At 41.4% G+C, this 8888-nt stretch overlaps 1 protein-coding gene across 2 annotated transcripts in view; it reads right to left on the bottom strand.

The window, feature by feature from the left end:
- STAT4 (signal transducer and activator of transcription 4) overlaps nucleotides 1-8394 on the bottom strand; it is a 136525-nt gene extending 128131 nt beyond the window's left edge. For both annotated transcript variants that reach the window (XM_025001441.2, XM_059874387.1), the window contains exon 1: nucleotides 8279-8394. The gene's annotated coding sequence lies outside the window, so the exon portion shown is untranslated. The remainder of the gene's footprint in view (nucleotides 1-8278) is intronic.
- Nucleotides 8395-8888: the final 494 nt, after the last annotated feature.

Consider the following 8888-nt stretch of genomic DNA (forward strand, 5'->3'; position numbering starts at 1 on the left):
AATACAATTATATAAAGTTTAAAAATAAAAGAAAAAAAAAGAAAATAATATATTGTAAAAAAAAAAAAGAAAAGAAAAGATGTTTCTACATCACTCCCACTTTCTGTGACTTTCCATTATTGTATATGTTCTTTTGTAAAATAGCTCATTAAAAAAGCTTCATTTAAATATCTGACAAGCTTCTATATCTTAAATGAACTTTCACTTAAGAACGTAAGGTAAAACATCCAATTTGAATATATTTTAAGCAGTTACTATGTAATTTCCTTATGCCTGTATACCAATGTCTCTACAAGATGAGTCAGTGGGTGGTTTATTTATTCATCGATTAATTCAGTAAATTACTCAGAAGCAACATTGAACAATGAGTTGTAATAGGTTAAATCCAGATGAGACACCAACTTGTATAAAACTCATCAAGAGAGTCAGAGGGTTCAAGGAATCTATGCAATGTCAAACAGCAGGTAAGTGGCCAGGTTGAGACTTTAACCCAGCTCTGTTTGATACCAATTCCTCTACTCATGCAGATTCAAAAGTCATCTTCAGAGACTGGGGAGTAGAATTTGTGAATGACAGTTCCAAGACATACAAGCAGAGAAGTACAAGGACCTAGATTCATCTGTAATACCTAGTTCCTGGCTGCATCACTTCAAAAGAAAACTATGGATTAAGGTATTATTAAAGCAAAGAATTGCATTCAATGGCTTTTCAAATCATCTCTTGCCACCTTAAGTTCATTATCCATTACCAGGCTTCCACTTCTCCCTAAACATTTCAATTTCAAGAGTTAAGCTGAACAGTGAGGAGTTCTATCATATTTTGATTAAAAAAAAGTCTTTTACAGTGATGGGTGCCTATTTCCCCAAACACCAAAAGCAAACTTCAAATACCATTCCCACTGACACCTCTTTCAAAGACAAATAGCAGCAACAAAACCCAATAAAATTTGGCTCTAGCAGGCTTGATGTTTAAGCCAGATCTGTGCTTGGTTTCCCAGGCCGAAGAGGGATGCAGTTAGCTAGGTTTCAACACTTCACGGCACTGAAGGACAATGGAACAAAGAGCTTCAAAATAAAAATCATGCATTTGATAGAAAACAGCTCCAACTGCTGCTTGGCTTACTAACTAGACATTCTGTCTGTTTCGACATGCTCTGAACAAACACAGGAAGTACCACCCGGTGTGAATGAAGAGACATTTTCCCCTGTAGGGCCAAAAAGAGTAACACCTGAAGGTGTTAGGATCACTGTGATTTTGGACACCATCAAGAGTTGGGGCTTATAGGGGTTCTCGTTTTTATAGCTTCACAGGGAGCCCTTTTCTTTCCCAGGAATCCTCTCCAGAGGGAGAGGCTGTAAAGAATTTTCCTGAATGTGATGAATGTCAGCACATTCCCTGCTAGACCACACATTCCATTCTTATCAAATGAAACTGACCTGTTTGCCCCAGCTTGTTCTCCTTGTTCATCACTGTGATTAATTTAAAGTTCTCAGTGATGCAGGTTTCTAGATGAATTGCACAGGTCATTTCAGATGGCAAATGTGTACTTCCATCGTCTCCTTATCCTATGGAGGTCATGCACTGGCTTACAAGAATGAGGATTTTAAAAATAGTTGGCTTACATTCAGATCTGTATCCTACAAAATGCTCTGCCCAGACTGGCCCCTCTCCTTTCAGTTGGCAGAGATCCACCTCTTCCTACTCGTTTTCTGTTTAATACCAAGTGACTCAAGTGGGAGTCATGACCAAGACGAAACGTTTACCACATACTTCAAGTTTTTTTTTTTTTTTAATGAAAGCATTTTTTTGGCCAATAGAAGCAAACAGGATTCATGAGAGTCCTTGAGTTGACATTGAATAAGCCCCTGAGCCACGCTTAGCCACTAAAGACTTCCAAGTTCATTGGAACTGATACATGCTGCTGAGCTTCTGGTGAACAAAATTATTGTTCCATTCGCCATCACTGTCAAAGGGAACAAAGTATACAAAATAAAATCTGATCAGAAATCACCCTTTGCATGTACATTTCTGCATCAGAACAATTCAACAATGATTGAAATTGGATTTCTGTACCCTTAAACTTTGTCAGAGCTTTTAAGGGGTCCAGGTTATGGAGAATGGGTTAATTCATGTTTCCATCTTCTCCCTTTTTAAGATTTGGTCTTCTTACTGAGGTACTTTAGGATTAGATAAAAAGGAAAAAAATTGTTCTTATGAACATCTAGGTAGTCCAAATATCCACATGGAGAGCAAATGCTGATGAAGGCTGGGACTAAGGCAGTGCAAAAGGATTAGAGAGGGGAAAAGCCACATTTCAAAGACATTTCTGAGATGGAAATGACAAGATTGGTTGTGGATGAGGATTAAGAAGTCAACAGAGTTTTCTAGTCTGGGAAACTAGGTTAATGGTGGCAGTTCCCTCTCTCTGCCCATTTCTCTCTCTCTGTGTCCTTTCTGTCTACCTATTTTCTTCATGATGCTTCATCTCTGTGTCTCTCATTCTCTTGTTTGGTCAGCTTCTGTCTACATTCAAGCTCCAATTCCCTTTCTCTGCGGATCAACTTCTTCACCATCTACATTTGCTCTGCTGCCTGGTTGCTTCATATAACAAGTGCCTTTGACTTTCCATAACCCTCATTAAATCCCACAAAATTCTTTCATTTTCCATCCCAGCTCCTTATAAAGTTTGTTCTGTGTTTCTTTATTCAAATTTCCACTAAGCTCTGATCAGACAAGCTCTTCTTTTTATGATGGTTCAGAGAGTATTTTGTCCTGGTTGCTTATCAGAGTCAGCTAAAGTGCTTTTAAAAATCATCTGTGGGTGGGCCCATCCTGGACCTACTGACTCAGAATATTTGGGGCTGGAAAGCACAGCATGTGTATTTGTTTTAAAATCCTAGTGGTGATACTGATACCTAAATATGCTTGAGACTGCTGCCATAGGTTATAGCTCATGGCGAAGACCTTAGGTCAGTTTAGTTCAGTTCAGTCACTCAGTTGTGTCCAACTCTTCGCAACCCCATGGACTGCAGCATGCCAGGCTTCCCTGTCCATCACAAACTCCCAGAGCTTACTCAAATTTACATCTATTGAGTCAGTGAGGCGATCCAACCATCTCATCCTTTGTTGCTCCCTTCTCCCTCCTTCAATCTTTCCCAGCAAAAGGCTCTTTTCCAATGAGTCAGTTCTTCCCATCAGGTGACCAAAGTATTGGAGTTTCAGCTTCAAAATCACTCCTTCCAATGAATATTCAGGACTGATTTCCTTTAGGATCGATTGGTTGGATCTCCTTGCAGTCCAAGAGATTCTCAAGAGTCTTCTCCAACACCACAGTTGAAAAGCATCAATTCTTCGGTGCACAGCTTTTGTTATAGTCCAACTCTCACATTCATACATGACCACTGGAAAAACCATAGCTTTGACTAGATGAACCTTTGTTGGCAAAGTAATCTCTGCTTTTTAATATGCTGTCTATGTTGGTCATAGCTTTTCTTCCAAGAATCAAGCATCTTTAACTTCATGGCTGCGGTCACCATTTGCAGTGATTTTGGAGCCCCCTAAAATAAAGTCTGTCACTGTTTCCATTGTTTCCCCATCTATTTGCCATGAAGTGATGGGACTGGATGCCATGACCTTAGTTTTCTGAATGTTGAGTTTTAAGCCAACTTCTTCACTCTCCTCTTTCACTTTCATCAAGAGGCTCTTTGGTTCTTCTTTGCTTTCTGCCATAAGGGTGGTGTCATCTGCATATCTGAAGTTATTGATATTTCTCCTGGCAATCTTGATTCCAGCTTGTGCTTCATCCATCCCAGCATTTTGCATGATGTACTCTGCATATAAGTTAAATAAGCAAGGTGACAATATACAGCCTTGATGTACTCCTTTCCCTATTTGGAACCAGTCTGTTGTTCCATGTCCATTTCTAACTGTTGCTTCTTGACCTGCATACAGATTTTTCAGGAGGCAGGTCAGGTGGTCTAGTATTCCCATCTCTTTCAGAATTTTCCATAGTTTGTTATGATCCACACAGTCAAAGTCTTTGGTGTAATCAATAAAGCAGAGTAGATGTTTTTCTGGAACTCTCTTGCTTTTTTGGTGATCCAACAGATGTTGGCAATTTGATCTCTGGTTCCTCTGCCTTTTCTAAATCCAGCTTGAACATCTGGAATTTCACGGTTCACATACCGTTGAAGCCTGGCTTGGAGAATCTTGATCACTACTTTGCTAACATGTGAGATGAGTACAATGGTGCAGTGGTTTGAACATTCTTTGGTGTTGCCTTTCTTTGGGATTGGAATGAAAACTAACTTTTTCCAGTCCTGTGGCCACTGCTGAGTTTTCCAAATTTGCTGGCGTATTGAGTGCAGCACTTTCACAGCATCATCTTTCAGGATTTGAAATAGCTCAACTGGAATTCCATCCCCTCCACTAGCTTTGTTCATAGTGATGCTTCCTAAGGCCCACTTGACTTTGCATTCCAGCATGTCTGGCTCTAGGTGAGTGATCACATCATCATGGTTATCTGGGTCATGAAGATCTTTTTTGTACAGTTCTTTGTGTATTCTTGCCACCTCTTCTGAATAGCTTCTGTTAGGTCCATACCATTTCTGTCCTTTATTGTGCCCATCTTTGCATGAAATATTCCCTTGGTACCTCTAATTTTCTTGAAGAGATTTCTAGTCTTTCCCATTCTATTGTTTTCCTTTATTTCTTTGCACTGATCATTGAGGAAGGCTTTCTTGTCTCTCCTTGCTATCTTTAGAACTCTGCATTCAAATGGGTGTATCTTTCCTTTTCTCCTTTGCCTTTAGCTTCTCTTCTTTTCTCAGCTATTTGTAAGGCCTCCTCAGACAACCATTTTACCTTTTTTGCATTTCTTTTTCTTGGGGATGGTCTTGATCACTGCCTCCTGTACAATGTCATGAACTTCCATCCATAGTTCTTCAGGCACTCTAACAGTTCTAATCCCTTGAATCTGTTTGTCACTTCCACTGCATAATCGTAAGTGATTTGATTTAGGGCATACCTGAATGGTCTAGTGGTTTTCCCTACTTTCTTCAATTTCAGTCTGAATTTGGCAGTGAGTTTATGATCTGAGCCACACTAAGCTCTTAGTCTTGTTTTTGCTGACTGTATAGAGCTTTCCATCTTTGGCTGCAAAGAATATAATCAATCTGATTTTGGTATTGACCATCTGGTGATGTCCATGTGTAGAGTCTTGTCTTGTGTTGTTGGACAAGAGTGTTTGTTATGACCAGTGCGTTCTCTTGGCAAAACTGTTAGCCTTTGCTTCATTTTGTACTCCAAGGCCAAATTTGCATGTTACTCCAGGTATCTGTTGACTTCCTTCTTTTGCATTCCAGTCCCCTATAATGAAAAGTACATCTTTTGGGGGATGTTAGTTCTAGAAGGTCTTGTAGGTCTTCATAGAATCATTCAACTTCAGCTTCTTCAGCATCACTGTTTGGGGTATAGACTTGGATTACTGTGATATTGAATAGTTTGCCTTGGAAACCAACAGAGATCATGCTGTTGTTTTTGAGATTGCATCTGCATATTGCATTTTGGACTCTTTTGTTGACTATGAGGGTTACTCTATTTCTTTTAAGGGATTCTTGCCCACAGTAGTGGATATAATGGTCATCTGAGTTAAATTCACCCATTCCAGTCCATTTTAGTTCACTGATTCCTAAAATGTCGATATTCACTCTTGTTGCCATCTCCTGTTTGACCATTTCCAGTTTACCTTGATTCACGAACCTAACTTTCCAGGTTCCTATGCAATATTGCTCTCTACAGCATCAGACTTTACTTCCATCACCAGTCACATCCACAACTAGATGTTGTTTTTGCTTTGGCTCTATCTCTTCATTTTTCTGGAGTTATTTCTCCACTCTTCTCCAGTGGCACATTGGGTACCTACTGACCAGGGGAGTTCATCTTTCAGTGTCCTATCTTTGTGCCTTTTCATACTGTTCTTGGGTTTCTCAAGGAAAGAATACTGAAGTAGCTTGCCATTCCCTTCTCCAGCTGACCATATTTTGTCAGACCTCCCACCATGACCTGTCCATCTTGGGTGGCCCTACATAGCATAGCTCATAGGTTCATTGAGTTAGACAAGGCTATGGTTCATGTGATCGGTTTGATTAGTTTTCTGTGATTGTGGTTTTCATTCTGTCTGCCCTCTTATGGAGAAGGATAAGAGGCTTATGGAAGCTTCCTGATGGGAGAAACTGACTGAGAGGGAAACTGACTGAGACTGCGGGTCCGTGTTCCCTCCCTGTTGTTTGACCCGAGGCTAAACTATGGTGGAGGTAATGAAGATAATGGCGACCTCCTTCAAAAGGTCCAGTGCATGCACTACCCACTCAGTGCCCCCAACCCTGCAGCAGGCCACCACAGACCCACGCCTCCACCGGCGACTCCTGGATACTCATGGGCAAGTCTGGGTCAGTCTCTTACAGGGTCACTGTCCTTTCTCCTGGGTCCTGGTGTGCAGTGTTTTGTTTGTGCCCTCCAACAGTCTGTTTCCACAGTCCTGTGTAAATTCTGGAGGCCCTTTTATGGGGTTAACGGCGACCTCCTCCAAGAGGGTTTATGCTATACTCAGGTCTGCTGCATCCAGAGCCCCTGCCCCTGTGGCAGGCCACTGCTGACACATACCTCTGCAGGAGACAGTCAAACACTCAAAGGCCATGTCTGGCTCAGTCTCTGTGGGTTCTCCTGGTGCACACAAGGTTTTGTTTGAGCCTTCCGAGCGTCTCTGACAGGTATGGGGTTTGATTCTAAATGCAATTTTGCCCCTCCTACTGTCTTTTTGGGGCCTTTTCCTTTGCCCTTGGACGTGGGGTATCTATTTTTGGTGGGATCCAACATTCTGCTATTGATAGTTGTTCAGCCATGAGTTGTAATTTTGGAGTTCTCATAGGAGAAGATGAGTGCATGTCCTTCTACTTCACCATCTTGGATATCTGTGGGTCAAGTGCTCATAATTATTCCAGTTTCAACTGGGGAGGGGAAAGAGAGAGAGGAGCAGGGTGCACAAAACATGACCACCCAGGAGCTCTGAGTAGAGGGATCCTCTTAGAACTGGCTGTGGTCATTTAGGCACCATGATATATATTTTCTACAGTAGTCTTGAGAGGGGTAATATGTTAAAGCATACACTTATAGGACCTTCTCGTGGGTTCCATGGTAGAATACAGAGGAGGCTGTCTCTAGTCTTGATGGGAGGAGTAAGGAGAAAGCTTCCTGGCAAGGTGACACCTGAGCTGAGCCCTGGGGGAGCATTAGTGGTTAGTCTGGTGAGACAATGAGAAAAGGGGCTGCAGGCAGATGAGAACAGCATATTCAAAGCACAGAAGGAGGTTTGGGGGCAAGATAGCAAGATGAGTTCACACTTTCACACTTTGGGCATCTTCTGCCACCCTTTCCCAAATTCGTATCAGAAAACTCTTCAATTTCTTTATTCTGATAGTGATTTAAGTCTCCAACAGAACTTGTAAGGATAGTGAGAGATGAGGCTGGAGAGGTATGCAGAAGCTATCATGAAGCTTCATAACTTCAGTCAATTAAGATAGTAGTTACCATAGTAGAAGAGTAGTTACTATTTATTAAGCAACTACATACCAGACACTTGATGCGCGATATTTCATTTAACACTCACGGAATCCAGAAAGTCAGTACTATTATACTCATGTTACACACAAAGCAACAGAGACTCATGTAGCTTAAATTTACTTGTCACAGTAAGAAAGCTATGAAACAGCAGGGCTGGATTTTTAATCTAATCATTCAAGTTTTCAGCCTTAACACTTTTTTCTTTAAAAAAGCAGGAGGGTGGGGGAATGCTATATTTGGAAATGAAGAAAAAAGAAACAAACATTTATGTGGCTTAAGATATGGCCTGTTGGAAAAAAAAAAAAAAAAAAAAGATATGGCCTGTTGGGATTATGTCAGCACTCAATGTGGTTTAAAGTATTCATGATCATATCTTTACAGGTAAATGTTATAAATATTTTATATCTTCTATTTTTGTTCTTTTCAAACATTTTAGGGAAAAAAAAAAGTATTTTCATGAAGCAGAACTTGGTGTTAATGCCCAGAAGGTAAAGTAAATGAAAAGGGAGTGTCTCAGGGTGCTTGGAGGTGGGAGGTTGATGAAGTGTCAGCATCCTTCGTTCTCTCCTCTCAGCCATTTCCCCCAAACTCAGGGACTCTACGGCTCTCGTCTACAGCCCCCAATAATATTTAGAATCCTAAACATTTGTCTACATACGGTTCAAGCAAATGGATCCAGGAAATAGAGAAATGCCATGTGTAAGTGACAGAGGTGTATCTTTGCCAAGGTGGAAGTCTGTGGCCGTGCAGAGGGCCCTGGTCACCCAGTGGACCCACTCCTGTGTTGTCATAGGTGCTCCTGTGACCTAGAGGAGGGCAGAACCAATCACAGACCTGGTTTAATGCCTACCACCAGGATAGCCACCTCCTTAGTGAGGTCCTGACTTTTGTTCTCAGGGTCATGGAAGGAAACAGTGAGATTATACCTTATTTTGAGACTTATTTATTTACTTTTGGCAGTCTTTGTTGCTGCGTGAACTTTTCTCTAGATATGGTGAGCTGAAGCTGCTCTCTAGTTGCAGTGCATGGCGGTGGCATGTAGGATCTTCCAGGACCAGGGAGTGAACCTGTGTCTCCTGCACAGGTGGGCAGATTCTTTACTGATGAGCCCCCAGGGAAGCCCAGTTATACTTTACTTTAGATGGGAAATTGCCATAACTCTTTTTGGAAAAGTTCCCAATTAGACACAGCAAATGATAAAGTCACCGAGGAATAATGCCCCGTGGCTGGTGCTCTTTGTTTCAGGATTCTTCCCAAGGGCGGGGGCA

This window comes from Bos taurus, chromosome 2, assembly GCF_002263795.3.
Source record: "Bos taurus isolate L1 Dominette 01449 registration number 42190680 breed Hereford chromosome 2, ARS-UCD2.0, whole genome shotgun sequence".
Lineage (NCBI taxonomy): Eukaryota > Metazoa > Chordata > Mammalia > Artiodactyla > Bovidae > Bos > Bos taurus.